This window comes from Camelina sativa, chromosome 14 (assembly GCF_030686135.1).
Source record: "Camelina sativa cultivar CO46 ecotype springtype chromosome 14, ASM3068613v1".
NCBI lineage: Eukaryota > Viridiplantae > Streptophyta > Magnoliopsida > Brassicales > Brassicaceae > Camelina > Camelina sativa.
In genome coordinates, this window is record NC_141893.1 from 24,138,748 (window position 1) to 24,154,973 (window position 16,226).

The window sequence follows — 16,226 nt, forward strand, 5'->3', positions numbered from 1 at the left end:
TGTCTCCAGCATAGTCCGCGTCACAATATCCCACGAGCTCCGTGTTGTTATTGCACCCCATCCATATTCCTTGGCCCGGCGTTCCTTTAATGTACTTGAGAATCCGGTTGACTATGTTCCAGTGGTGCACCTTTGGAGCTTGCATATGTTAACTAGCCTGGTTCATAGCAAAACAAATATCGGGTCTAGTGATGGTCAAGTAAATAAGCTTACCAACCAACCGCCTATATTGTGTCACATTCTTGAACGGTTGGTCCTCGGGCTTCCCCTCACGGCAAACCTTGTAGTTCTCGTCCAATGGTGTAGCGACCGGTCTATATCCGAGCTTTCCTACTTCATTCAAGAGGTCAATAGCATAGTTTCTTTGAGATAGGTATAATCCCTCTTCCGAGCGACACACTTCTATCCCTAGGAAATATTTCAACTCACCAAGGTCCTTAATATCAAAAACTGACTTTAAATATGCCTTAGTTTCTTGAATCCCTACCGTGTCATTCCCGGATATGATTATGTCATCAACATATACAAGAATGACAATGATACCTTGGTCACTTGGGTATGTGAAAAGAGTGTGGTCAGATTCTGATCTCCTGAATCCACGCTTGGTCAAGGTTGAGCTTAGTTTGTGGTACCACGCCCTTGGCGATTGCTTCAGGCCATAGATCGCTTTGTTGAGTTTGAATACCATGCCAGGACTAACCGCGTCCTCTAGGCCCGGTGGTGGTCTCATGTATACTTCTTCTTCCAGTTCGCCTTGTAGGAACGCATTCTTCACGTCCATCTGCCACAGCTCCCATTTCAGGTTGACGGCCAAAGAGAGAACTACACGGACCGTGTGTAGTTTGGCTACCGGGGCAAACGTATCCTGATAGTCCTCCCCGTACGTTTGCGTGAAGCCTCTTGCTACAAGACGAGCTTTGTACCGTTCGATCTCCCCGTTACTTCGATATTTGATCGTGAAGATCCATTTGGACGTCACTGCCTTCTTTCCTTTGGGTAGGTCAATCTCGTCCCACGTGTGGTTTTTCTCCATGGCCACTCGTTCGTCTTGAACGGCATCACGCCATACCTTGTGGTCTTTAGCTTCCTCATACGTTTGTGGGATCCAGTGGCTATCAACTTGAGTGAGAAAGACTTGGTGTTCTTCCGGTAAATGGGCTAACGTGCACATGGCTTGAATCGGGTGAGCTACGGCAGCATTGTTGTAGTACACTCGCGTGTTTTGCCAGTGAGATGGTGGGAACTTGAGTCTTTGGCTACGTCTCAAGGGGATAGCTTCCTCACGGCCATCATCTTCATCGTCACTGTCATGTTGCACACTGGTTTCTTCCAGATGAACCTCATCCTCAAGATTCTCTGGGTGAGCCATTTCATGATCGGATGGATCCAGTGGTGTGGATTGGTTGGTAGACTCGTTGGGGCTGCTGTCTATAGGTGGCTCAGGCTCTACTGGTTGATTTGGCTCGGGTGAAATGGGGGCGTCCCAATCGTTTGAGGCACCTAGCCGTTCGAGGATGATCCGGAGGTTCATTGCCCGATCGGATGCAGAGTTTGATAAGTCTCGTAGGTCTTCCCAATTTTTCTTACTATAGTACCCTTGAGACTCCAAGAACTTCACATCCCGAGAGACTACAACCCTTTTGGCTTCATGATCATAGCATTTATACCCCTTTTGTGTAGTCGAATAGCCGATGAACATTGCTTTGGTGCTTTTGGCCTCAAGTTTATCGCGTAACTCACCTGGTCTCAACACAAAGCAAGTACACCCAAATACTCGTAAGTGATCAAATGTAGGTTTATCATTGTTCAATACCGCGAGAGATCATGTAGGATCTTTGTAGGAATCCGGTTAATGAGGTAGCAGGCTGCAAGTGCCGCGTCTCCCCAAAACCTCCGAGGAATGTTGGTGTGAAACATCATGGAGCGGGCGACTTCCATTAGATGTCTGTTCTTTCGTTCAGCCACACCATTTTGTTGTGGAGTATAAGGACAGCTGGTTTGATGAATAATTCCATGGTTGGTCAAGTGTTGTTTGAAGGCATGACTAGTATATTCACCACCATTGTCTGACCTTAAGATTTTGATCTTAGCATTGTAATGGTTAGTTACATACTTTTGAAAACTAATAAAAGCTTCAAGGACTCTATCCTTAGTAGGTAAAAGAGTTAACCAGGTATATTTAGACTTCTCATCAATAAAAGTGACAAAATACTTTTGATTTTCTCTAGATAGACAAGGTGATGTCCAAACATCAGAATGAACCAAATCAAAACAATTTTCATAAATAGTAATAGACTTAGGAAAAACAGATTTGCAATGTTTACCAAGAATACAAGCCTCACACTCATCATTTTTAAAAGAAATATTAGGAAACATCAGATTTAAAGCTCTAGTATGAGGATGTCCTAGCCTAGCATGTAAAATAGAATCACTAGGTTTACTAATAGCCGACTTAAAACAAGATACAGAAGAAGAAGATAGGTTCAAGTCCTCAAGCACATAAAGGTCATCCTTGGAACCTCCTTGGCCAAGAACTTTACTTGTCTCAATATCCTGAAAATGAACCTTGTTAGGACCAAATATTGCATAACAATTTAAATCACTGGTGGCCCTCTTAACTGAGAGTAAGTTAGATGTGAAATTTGGCATATACAAGGCTTTAGTGTCCTTATCAAACAATTTCAAATTTCCTATGCCCTTAACTGGTACCTTTTCACCATTAGCTATCACAACATTACCATTAGCAGGTTTAATATCACTAATCAACCTAGAATCACTAATCATATGATGTGATGCACCAGAATCAACTATAAGCGGTTTAGCTTGATTTAGAGCAAGATAGGAGTTACCGGAGTTTTCTTTTAGGGCCTTAATGAGGGCGTCGAGGTCAGACTTCCTCACAAGGTCAGTGTTGGCTGCTAGGGCAGTTCCGTTCAGGTCAGACTCTCGTGGGTTTGCCTCGGCGCTTGGTGGCTCCACAGTCGCTTGATGAGCTCTTGGTGCCCCACGGTTGTTCATAGATCGGTTGGTTCGGAGATGTGGGTGGAGAATCCAACACTGATTCTTGAAGTGGCTCGGCTTCTTACAATGGTTGCATACTGGAGGGTTCTTGTCGTCACCTCGGTAGTAGCCCTTGTTTGCGGTTGCTCCATCAGCCTTGTTAGCGGTTATAATCTCCCCCTTGCTTCCAAACAGCCCCATGGACCCATGTTCCTTTTGAATCTGGCTGCACACGTCCTCTAGGCTAGGGAGCTTGTCTGACCTCAATATGTGCTTGATGAGGTCGTTGTAGGATGGGTTTAGCGTGAGGAGGAGGCCGAACACCTTGTCTTGCTCGCGCCTCTCGTTCAAGATGGCCGGATCAAGTGTAGCCGGCCTAAGCATCTCAAGCTCTGCCCAAAGGGACAGAAACTTCCCAAAGTGTTTGGTGAACTCCATGTCTTCTTGGCTTAGGTTGTTGATGGCTCTCTTGATCTCAAATACTCGATTTAGGTTGGTAGTGTTACCAAAAACATTCTTCAAGGTATCCCATAGATCCTTGGCCGTTTCACAATACGAGTAGGCCTCGAGTATTGGAGCATCGAGAGAGTTTTGTATGATGGTTAGAACACTTTGGTCCTCTTGAAACCATTTTTCTTCACCACTTGCGGCTACAGCTTTGCCGTCTTCGGTTGGCTCTCCTTTTGGAGCTTCACTTGATGTAATATGGGTCCAAAGCCCTCGGCCGCATAGAGCCGTCTTTGTGGTCCTTGCCCACAACAAGTAGTTCTCTCCTTTGAGAGTAACTGGAACAATCAGGGTCTTGGTGCCTTCCATGGAGTTGTGTCCGCTGGTCAATGCTATTATCCAACGGTTAAAGAGGAATGACTTTCAAGTCGGAACGAGAATGAAGAGAGATATGAAGCGGAAGTATAAGGTGGGTGAGAAGTTAAGACTTAGGAGCGAAATAGCTCTGATACCATGTAAGTTTAGATTCAAGAAGAAGATAAGAGAAGAAGATATAGTGAAAGAGAAGCAGTTTGCAGTTTAGGGTTGTGTGAGTGAGTAGGAGTGTAAGAGAGAGTATAGAAGAAGAATTCAACTTCTTACTCAAAAAGGTTCCTAGTTACATCCTAAATATAGACAAAGAGAATCAGTATATTCCTACAAGATGCTATACACAGATTTCATGATTGATAGTGACTTCCTTCCTTAGACCAACATGTGACTCCCTTGGCCGCCCACTTGCACTCGATCTCCAACGGCTATAACGGCTACAAAGGGAAGCTTCTAGACACAATGGAGGTTATTAGGGTTCTCTTCTTCATGGGCTGGACAAGGTTATATCTTCACTTGTACGGACGGCCCATAGGTCAACTTGTACGGACAAGGTTGTACGGATGGTGGCTGTACGGTCATGGTGATCATGATCCCAAATTACACTTTGTTACTGTTTCTAGGGTTAAAATGTATCATAATCCAATGCAACTGACTAATTATAAGAGTCTGAGATGGATTTGGAGAGTTTAAAAAATACATATACCCATTTTGTCTCAAAACAGGCTAAAACCGAGAAAACAGGGGTTAGAAGCTGTAAACAGCTTTGTTACTGTTTCTAGGGTTAAGATGTATCATAATCCAATGCAACTGACTAATTATAAGAGTTTGAGATGGATTTGGAGGGTTTAAAAAAGACTTACACCCATTTTGTCCCAAAACAGGCTAAAACCGAGAAAACAGGGCTTAGAAGCTGTAAACAGCTTTGTTAGTGTTTCTAGGGTTAAAATGTATCATAATCCACTGCAACTGACTAATTATAGGAGTTTGAGATGGATTTGGAGAGTTTAAAAAACACTTATACCCATTTTGTTTCAAAACATGCTAAAACCGAGAAAACAAGGCTGAGAAGCTGTAAAAAGCTTTGTTAATGTTTCTAGGGTTAGAATGTATCATAATCCAATGCAACTGACTAGTTATAAGAGTTTGAGATGGATTTGGAGAGTTTAAAAACCAGTTATACCCATTTTGTCCGAAAACAGGCTAAAACAAAAAAAGACAGCCTAAAACCGTGAAAACATTGCTTAGAAGCTGTAAACAGCTTTTTTACTGTTTCTAGAGTTAAAGTGTATCACAATCCAATGCAACTGACTAATTATAAGAGTTTGAGATGGATTTGGAGAGTTTAAAAAACACTTATATCCATTTTGTCTCAAAACAAGCTAAAACCAACAAAGCAGGGCTTAGAAGCTTTCAACAGCTTTGTTTGTGTTTCTCGGGTTGAAATGTATCACAATTCAATGCAACTGACTAATTATAAGAGTTTGAGATGGATTTGGAGGGTTTAAAAAAGACTTATACCCATTTTGTCCCAAAACAGGCTAAAACCGAGAATATAGGGCTTAGAAGCTGTAAACAGCTTTATTAGTGTTTCCAGGGTTAAATGTATCATAATGCAACTGACTAATTATAAGAGTTTAAGATGGATTTGGACAGTTTAAGACCATTTTGTCCCAAATTAGGCAAAAAACAAGAACACAGGGCTTAGAAGCTTTAAACAGCTTTGTTAGTGTTTCTCGGGTTGAAATGTATCATAATCCAATGCACCTGACTAATTAAAAGAGTTTGAGATGGATTTGGAGAGTTTAAAAAACACTTATACCCATTTTGTCCCAAAACAAGCTAAAACCGAGAAAATAGGGCTTAGAAGCTGTAAACAGATTTTATAGTGTTTCTAGGGTTAAAATGTATCGTAATCCAATGCAACTGACTAATTATAAGAGTTTAAGATGGATTTGGAGAGTTTAAGACCATTTTTCCCAAAATAGGTTAAAACCGAGAAAACAGGCTAAAAGCGAGAAAACATAACTTAGAAACTATAACCAGCTTTGTTACTGTTTCTAGGGTTAAAATGTATCATAGTACAATGCAACTGACTAATTATAAGAGTTTAAAAAACACTTATACCCATTTTGTCCCAAGATAGGCTAAAACCAAGAAAACAGGCTAAAACCGAGAAAACATTGCTTAGAAGCTGTAAACAGCATTTTTAGTGTTTCTAGGGTTAAATCGTATTGCAATCCAATGCAACTAAAAAATTATAAGAGTTTGAAATGGATTTGGAGAGTTTAAAAAACACTTATACCCATTTTGTCTTAAAACAGGCTAAAATTTAGAAAACAGGGGTTAGAAGCTATAACCAGCTTTGTTACTGTTTCTAGGGTTAAATTGTATCATATTCCAATGCAACTGACTAATTATAAGAGTTTGAGATGGATTTGGAGAGTTTAAAAACCAGTTATACCCATTTTGTCCCAAAACAGGCTAAAACAAAAAAAAGAAAAACAGGGTAAAACCGTGAAAACATTGCTTAGAAGCTGTAAACAGCTTTTTTACTGTTTCTATAGTTAAATTGTATCACAATCCAATGCAACTGACTAACTATAAGAGTTTGAGATGGATTTGGAGAGTTTAAAAAACACTTATACCAATTTTGTCCCAAATCAGGCTAAAACCGAGAAAACAGGGCCTAGAAGCTTTAAACAGCTTTGTTAGTGTTTCTTGGGTTGAAATGTATCACAATCCAATGCAACTAACTAATTATAAGAGTTTGAGATGGATTTGGAGAGTTTAAAAAACACTTCTACCCATTTTGTCCCAAAACAAGCTAAAACCGAGAAAATAGGGCTTAGAAGCTGTAAACAGATTTTATAGTGTTTCTAGGGTTAAAATGTATCGTAATCCAATGCAACTGACTAATTATAAGAGTTTAAGATGGATTTAGAGAGTTTAAGAACATTTTGTCCCAAAATAGGTTAAAACCGAGAAAACAGGCTAAAAGCGAGAAAACATAGCTTAGAAACTATAACCAGCTTTGTTACTGTTTCTAGGGTTAAAATGTATCATAGTACAATGCAACTGACTAATTATAAGAGTTTGAGATGGATTTGGAGAGTTTAAAAAACACTTATACCCATTTTGTCCCAAGACAGGCTAAAACCAAGAAAACAGGCTAAAACCGAGAAAACATTGCTTAGAAGCTGTAAACAGCATTGTTAGTGTTTCTAGAGTTCAAACGTATCGCAATCCAATGCAACTAAAAAATTATAAGAGTTTGAAATGGATTTGGAGAGTTTAAAAAACACTTATACCCATTTTGTTTTCAAACAGACTAAAATTTAGAAAACAGGGGTTAGAAGCTGTAACCAGCTTTGTTACTGTTTTTAGGGTTAAATTGTATCATATTCCAATGCAACTGACTAATTATAAGAGTTTGAGATGGATTTGGAGAGTTTAAAAACCAGTTATACCCATTTTGTCCCAAAACAGGCTAAAACAAAAAAAAAAGAAAAACAGGCTAAAACCGTGAAAACATTGCTTAGAAGCTGTAAACAGCTTTTTTACTATTTCTAGAGTTAAATTGTATCACAATCCAATGCAACTGACTAACTATAAGAGTTTGAGATGGATTTGGAGAGTTTAAAAAAACACTTATACCAATTTTGTCCCAAATCAGGATAAAACCGAGAAAACAGGGCCTAGAAGCTTTAAACAGTTTTGTGAGTTTTTGTTGGGTTGAAATGTATCACAATCCAATGCAACTAACTAATTATAAGAGTTTGAGATGGATTTGGAGAGTTTAAAAAACACTTATACCCATTTTGTCTTAAAACAGGCTAAAATTTAGAAAACAGGGGTTAGAAGCTGTAACCAGCTTTGTTACTGTTTCTAGTGTTAAAATGTATCATATTCCAATGCAGCTGACTAATTATAAGAGTTTGAGATGGATTTGGACAGTTTAAAAAACACTTATACCCATTTTGTCTCAAAACAGGCTAAAACCGAGAAAACGGGGTTAGAAGTTGTAACCAGCTTTGTTACTGTTTCTAGGGTTAAAATGTATCATAATCCAATGCAACTGACTAATTATAAGAGTTTGAGATGGATTTGGAGAGTTTAAAAAATACTTATACCCATTTTGTCTCAAAACAGGCTAAAACCGAGAAAACAGGGGTTAGAAGCTGTAAACAGCTTTGTTACTGTTTCTAGGGTTAAGATGTATCATAATCCAATGCAACTGACTAATTATAAGAGTTTGAGATGGATTTGGAGGGTTTAAAAAAGACTTATACACATTTTGTCCCAAAACAGGCTAAAACCGAGAAAACAGGGCTTTGAAGCTGTAAACAGCTTTGTTAGTGTTTCTAGGGTTAAAATGTATCATAATGCAACTGACTAATTATAAGAGTTTAAGATGGATTTGGAGAGTTTAAGACCATTTTGTCCCAAATTAGGCGAAAAACAAGAAAACAGGGCTTAGAAGCTTTAAACAGCTTTGTTAGTGTTTCTCGGGTTGAAATGTATCAAAACCCAATGCACCTGACTAATTTAAAGAGTTTGAGATGGATTTGGAGTGTTTAAAAAACACTTATACCCGTTTTGTCCCAAAACAAGCTAAAACCGAGAAAATAGGGCTTAGAAGCTGTAAACAGATTTTATAGTGTTTCTAGGGATAAAATGTATCGTAATCCAATGCAACTGACTAATTATAAGAGTTTAAGATGGATTTGGAGAGTTTAAGACCATTTTGTCCCAAAATAGGTTAAAACCGAGAAAACAGGCTAAAAGCGAGAAAACATAGCTTAGAAACTATAACCAGCTTTGTTACTGTTTCTAGGGTTAAAATGTATCATAGTACAATGCAACTGACTAATTATAAGTGTTTGAGATGGATTTGGAGAGTTTAAAAAACACTTATACCCATTTTGTCCCAAGACAGGCTAAAACCAAGAAAACAGGCTAAAACCGAGAAACATTGCTTAGAAGCTGTAAACAGCATTGTTAGTGTTTCTAGAGTTAAAACGTATCGCAATCCAATGCAACTAAAAAATTATAAGAGTTTGAAATGGATTTGGAGAGTTTAAAAAACACTTATACCCATTTTGTCTTCAAACAGGCTAAAATTTAGAAAACAGGGGTTAGAAGCTGTAACCAGCTTTGTTACTGTTTCTAGGGTTAAATTGTATCATATTCCAATGCAACTGACTAATTATAAGAGTTTAAGATGGATTTGGAGAGTTTAAAAACCAGTTATACCCATTTTGTCCCAAAACAGGCTAAAACAAAAAAAAGAAAAACAGGCTAAAACCGTGAAAACATTGCTTAGAAGCTGTAAACAGCTTTTTTACTGTTTCTAGCGCTAAATTGTATCACAATCCAATTCAACTGACTAACTATAAGAGTTTGAGATGGATTTGGAGAGTTTAAAAAACACTTATACCAATTTTGTCCCAAATCAGGATAAAACCGAGAAAACAGGGCCTAGAAGCTTTAAACAGCTTTGTGAGTTTTTGTTGGGTTGAAATGTATCACAATCCAATGCAACTAACTAATTATAAGAGTTTGAGATGGATTTGGAGAGTTTAAAAAACACTTCTACCCATTTTGTCTTAAAACAGGCTAAAATTTAGAAAACAGGGGTTAGAAGCTATAACCAGCTTTGTTACTGTTTCTAGGGTTAAAATGTATCATATTCCAATGCAGCTGACTAATTATAAGAGTTTGAGATGGATTTGGACAGTTTAAAAAACACTTATACCCATTTTGTCTCAAAACAGGCTAAAACCGAGAAAACAGGGTTAGAAGCTGTAACCAGGTTTGTTACTGTTTCTAGGGTTAAAATGTATCATAATCCAATGAAACTGACTAATTATAAGAGTTTGAGATGGATTTGGAGAGTTTAAAAAATACTTATACCCATTTTGTCTCAAAACAGGTTAAAACCGAGAAAACAGGGGTTAGAAGCTGTAAACAGCTTTGTTACTGTTTCTAGGGTTAAGATGTATCATAATCCAATGCAACTGACTAATTATAAGAGTTTGAGATGGATTTGGAGGGTTTAAAAAAGACTTATACCCATTTTGTCCCAAAACAGGCTAAAACCGAGAATACAGGGCTTAGAAGCTGTAATCACCTTTATTAGTGTTTCCAGGGTTAAAATGTATCATAATCTAATGTAAATGAGTAATTCTAGGAGATTGAGATGGATTTGGAGTGTTTAAAAAACACTTATTCCTATTTTGTCCTAAAACCGTGAAAACATAGCTTAGAAACAGTAAACAGCTTTGTTAGTGTTTTTAGGGTTAAAATGTATCATAATCCACTGCAACTGACTAATTATAAGAGTTTGAGATGGATTTGGAGAGTTTAAAAAACACTTATACCCATTTTGTTTCAAAACATGCTAAAACCGAGAAAACAAGGCTGAGAAGCTGTAAAAAGCTTTGTTAATGTTTCTAGGGTTAGAATATATCCTAATCCAATGCAACTGACTAGTTATAAGAGTTTGAGATGGATTTGGAGAGTTTAAAAAACACTTATATCCATTTTGTCTCAAAACAAGCTAAAACCGAGAAAGCAGGGCTTAGAAGCTTTCAACAGCTTTGTTTGTGTTTCTCGGGTTGAAATGTATCACGATTCAATGCAACTGACTAATTATAAGAGTTTGAGATGGATTTGGAGGGTTTAAAAAAGACTTATACCCATTTTGTCCCAAAACAGGCTAAAACGGAGAATACATGGCTTAGAAGCTGTAAACAGCTTTATTAGTGTTTCCAGGGTTAAATGTATCATAATGCAACTGACTAATTATAAGAGTTTAAGATGGATTTGGACAGTTTAAGACAATTTTGTCCCAAATTAGGCAAAAAACAAGAAAACAGAGCTTAGAAGCTTTAAACAGCTTTGTTAGTGTTTCTCGTTTTGAAATGTATCACAATCCAATGCACCTGACTAATTAAAAGAGTTTGAGATGGATTTGGAGAGTTTAAAAAACACTTATACCCATTTTGTCCCAAAACAAGCTAAAACCGAGAAAATAGGGCTTAGAAGCTGTAAACAGATTTTATAGTGTTTCTAGGGTTAAAATCTATCGTTATCCAATGCAACTGACTAATTATAAGAGTTTAAGATGGATTTGGAGAGTTTAAGACCATTTTATCCCAAAATAGGCTAAAACCGAGAAAACATGCTAAAAGCGAGAAAACATAGCTTAGAAACTATAACCAGCTTTGTTACTGTTTCTAGGGATAAAATGTATCATAGTCCAATGCAACTGACTAATTATAAGAGTTTGAGATGGATTTGGAGAGTTTAAAAAACACTTATACCCATTTTGTCCCAAGACAGGCTAAAACCAAGAAAACAGGCTAAAACCGAGAAAACATTGCTTAGAAGCTGAAACAGCATTGTTAGTGTTTCTTGAGTTAAAACGTATCGCAATCCAATGCAACAAAAAAATTATATGAGTTTGAAATGGATTTGGAGAGTTTAAAAAACACTTATACCCATTTTGTCTTAAAACATGCTAAAATTTAGAAAACAGGGGTTAGAAGCTGTAACCAGCTTTGTTACTGTTTCTAGGGTTAAAATGTATCATATTCCAATGCAGCTGACTAATTATAAGAGTTTGAGATGGATTTGGAGAGTTTAAAAACCAGTTATACCCATTTTGTCCCAAAACAGGCTAAAACAAAAAAAAGAAAAACAGGCTAAAACCGTGAAAACATTGCTTAGAAGCTGTAAACAGCTTTTTTACTGTTTCTAGAGTTAAATTGTATCACAATCCAATGCAACTGACTAACTATAAGAGTTTGAGATGGATTTGGAGAGTTTAAAGAACACTTATACCAATTTTGTCCCAAATCAGGCTAAAACCGAGAAAACAGGGCCTAGAAGCTTTAAACAGCTTTGTTAGTGTTTCTTGGGTTGAAATGTATCACAATCCAATGTAACTAACTAATTATAAGAGTTTGAGATGGATTTGGAGAGTTTAAAAAACACTTATACCCATTTTGTCCCAAAACAGGCTAAAACCGAAAAAACAGGGGTTAGAAGCTGTAACCAGCTTTGTTACTGTTTCTAGGGTTAAAATGTATCATAATCCAATGCAACTGACTAATTATAAGAGTTTGAGATGGATTTGGAGAGTTTAAGACCATTTTGTCCTAAAATAGGCTAAAACCTAGAAAACAGGCTAAAAGCGAGAAAACATAGCATTAAAACTATAAACAGCTTTGTTAGTGTTTCTAGAGTTAAAACGTATCGCAATCCAATGCAATTAACATATTATAAGAGTTTGAGATGGATTTGGAGAGTTTAAAAAACACTTATACCCATTTTGTCCCAAAACAGGCTAAAACCGAGAAAACATGGGTTAGAAGCTGTAACCAGCTTTGTTACTGTTTCTAGGGTTAAAATGTATCATATTCCAATGCAACTGATGTTACTATATTTTACCATATTTAAGACCTTGTTTAGTTCATGTTTTGCATCATATAGAAATGATTCATTAGGTTTTATAGCCATTTATGTCCAAATATACACTTAGGATGTTTAGAATCATGCATTGCATACATTTGTGCATTTGGAGTATTATTTGGTGTTATGGAGCTCTAAAAGGGTAAGGAAGGACTTGGTGTTATTTCTGGAGCTAAACAAGAGGACTGAAAGTATCAGGAAGTGGATTCGTGATGTTCATATAATTTACCTTGTTTTCCCTTAGTTTATTCACAACTTTTGCATCTTTTGCTATCCATTTAGGCCATTATTGTGTAGCTTTAGGACTAATCATGCATTAGAGTAAAGTTGCATTGCATTTGCATCTTTTCATGCATAGACAGGTGATTTTGAAGCTTAAGGAGCATGGAAGCAATGCTGAGGAGAAGTGAAGCAATCCTGAGGAGAAAACAAGAAAGTTAAGGCTGTAGAATCAAGGTCCAGAGTCCAACTCGACCGCACACTCGACCACCACTCGACCGTGTGCTGAGAAGGACTCGACCGAGTGGAGAATGCACGAGAGAAGCCAGCTCGACCAGCCACTCGACCGAGCACTGGTCGAGTTGACCGAGCCGTTGACTGCTTTGACTTTTTGTATTTTTAGGGCTTCCACCTCACCTCCTATATAAGGCCCTTGTACCTGCAGCCACCAAAGAGTCCAGCTTTTTAGAGAGTCTAAAACCTAGTTTTTACCTTTTTTAGATTTTATTCCTTTTGCACTTTCTTTTATTTTAGATTTTGTACTTGTTTAAGAAATAAAGACTAGATTCTTGTATTTTGTTTGTTTCATAAATTTCAAAATATTAAGATTTCGAGTTTTATTTCTTCATCAATATTGTAGATCTCTGTTTCATCTTTCTAATGATGCAAGTTTCAATATTTTCTGGGTTTTTGACATATTTCACCATGTGTTCTTGTGAGTAGTTTGCTTAAGACGTTGATGATGGGTTAGGCTGGGTTGATCTTGTGGTTTATTTGATTTGGTCAAGCTTGATTGTTGTAGATCTCTTCTAGGCTAGATGTTCTTAATGCTGATCCTATATCTGAGAAGGTAGGGTTTGATTTCAAGCATCTTAGCATCACACCAATGTCTAAGGAGCATAGATAAGGCTAGATCTAGAGCTTACCATTAGGCTTGCTAAGAGATTAGAAGTCTTGTTTGGTTTGAGATGTATTGCTTAATGCCTGCTTGTGTAGATTCTTTACTTTGTGAGAACAAGTCTAGAAATGCATAGGTTTGATTGTTTCTTGCCATGAGAGTGGATTAAACATGTCTTAGAATAGTATGTCTAGAGATCAGCTCAAAGTTTGCTTGAGATTTGTTGACCAAGTTAGATAACCACAATGATTAGCTCAGCCCATGAATCCCTCCTCAAGGCCTTTTTTGTTTATTAATATCTTAGTCTAAATATCATTGCTTGCTTGTTGTTTGATTAGTTTTTGCATTGCTCTATTTTTCTTGTGTTGCTCTGTTTTTCTTGTGTTGCTCTGTTTTCACGTTTAGGCTAGCTCGACCACGTACTCGACCTACACTCGGTCGAGTGCTGCTCGAGTTCATCCCCAGATCTTGTGTTTATGATTTGTGATTGTCTTGTTTCATTCCTGTTTCATTTCCATTGCATTCACTTAGTTTTCTGTTCATTACTTTTCTTGCATTAGTTCATCAGCATAGTGTCTACTTCTGTTCTAGTTTCATTATAGCTTTAATTTGTCTGTTCTGTTTGCATTTAGTATCTTGTTCTAGTTAGTTTTACTTTCTGCATTTCATTATAGGATTGTTAGTGACAAACAATCTTTACAATTGGCTTGACTTAGACTCATATGCACATCCTAATTGTTCACAATCACTCAGATAGGATTGACACCTCTTATACTGCAACTGCATAAGGGGAATTGAAACACCCTGACTTCTATTCATTCCATACATCATTCATTCACCACACCATAAAGAAAGTCAGTTTCAATTCGCAAGGCAACTCGACCACAGCACTCGAGCAGGCACATGGTCGAGTACTAGGTCGGTATCATAACGAGCTCCTCAAAGATCGATCCAAATGAAGATCTTCCGTTGTGATTCAGGTTCCGCATCCTTCATGAGAGTTGTAGGAAATTGAGATAACGTTTTAATGCCTATGGTGGAAAGGCAATCAGAGGTGTAGTGCAAGAGTTATCCCGATTTTACTGAACGGATATCATCCCAGATCGAAGACTCGAGCTACGTGACGGACCAACCACTCGACCATACACTCGACCGAGCACATGGTCGAGCTGACCGCCGCCTCTCTGTTTTGTCCTCTAGCTAACTAGGGCTTCTCTCTCTTTACTATATATATGTGTACTGGCACTTGTGGCCGAAGAGAGAGCCCCTGGAGACCATGTAGACACCTCATAACCTAGTTTTTGCCATTTTTAGCTTCTTTTACTTTATTGCATCATCTCTTATCTTTTCTCTAGATTTTCATAGATTTGTAACCTTCATAACTTTGAATCTGTTGAATATTTGCTTTCACTTCTTTGTTCAATATTGTTCATCTTTATCTCATCTTTCTAATCATGATAGTTTCATTAATTTACGGGTTTTTGTTCTTCATGATGATTTTTAGATCTTATTAGTGGATTAGGATCTTAGGGATGGATTAGTCTGGGTAAAGGTTATGGTTGTTTAGATTGGTCAAGCTTGATTGTTATATATCTGTTCTAGATTAGATATGCTCTATGCTATTCTTATACTGAGAGGGTAAGGATAGATCTTAAGCTTCTTAGCATCACACCAATGTCTAAGTTGTTAGATAAGGATAATGCTAGAGATTATCATGAAGCATGCTAAGAGATTAGATGTTTAAAGTGATTTTTGACATTGATGATCTGGGTTTTAATGCCTGCTTTGATATGTAATACCTAGTGAGAACTAGGTCTAAGAAGTATCTTGGCTTGATTGCTATTGTCATGAGAATGGATTAACATGTATTAGAAGATCATTGTCTAGAGATAGCTCATTGTTGATTGAGGTTTGTTGACCAATTTAGATAGCCATAGCTTGAGTCCATCCCATGAATCCATCCTTAGGATTTTCTTTGTTTATTGATTTCCCTGTTTAAGTATTGTTAATTGCTTGTTGTTTGCTCTGTTTTCATTATTTGCTCTGTTTCTGTTCATTCGCTTGTCAACTCGACCTCCCACTCGACCATGCACTCGACTGAGTGCTAGGTCGAGCTCCATTTTACTTTCTTGCTTATGCATTGTTCTGTTCATGTTATCTTCTGCTTATTAGTTAATTCTGCTTAGTCTTGTTTATTGCACTTGTTCTACAGTTTAATTCAGCATTAGTATTGTCTTAAGTTGCTTAGTTCATTGCATTTCATTATTGTCATTAGGTTGTTAGAAACAAATCAACTTGATATTTGGCTTAACTTGAATGCATTGATCACATCTTGACAGCTTAAATATCACACTCTTTATGGATTGACATCCTTTATGCTACAATATCATAAGGGAATTAAAACACCTTGCATTACATTCTGATCATTCATACTTATGTTTGTTTGTTTGATTGCATCATTCATTCATTCATAAGTAAATACTTGAAAAAGTTCTTGTTTCAGCAACTGACTAATTATAAGAGTTTTAGATGGATTTTGAGAGTTTAAAAAACACTTATACCCATTTTGTCTCAAAACAGGCTAAAAGAGAGAAAACAGGGGTTAGAAGCTGTAAACAGCTTTGTTATTGTTTCTAGGGTTAAAATATATCATAATCCAATGCAACTGACTAATTATAAGAGTTTGAGATGGATTTGGAGGGTTTAAAAAACACTTATACCCATTTTGTCCCAAAACTGGCTAAAATCGAGAAAACAGGGCTTAGAAGCTGTAAACAGCTTTGTTAGTGTTTCTAGGGTTAAAATGTATCATAAT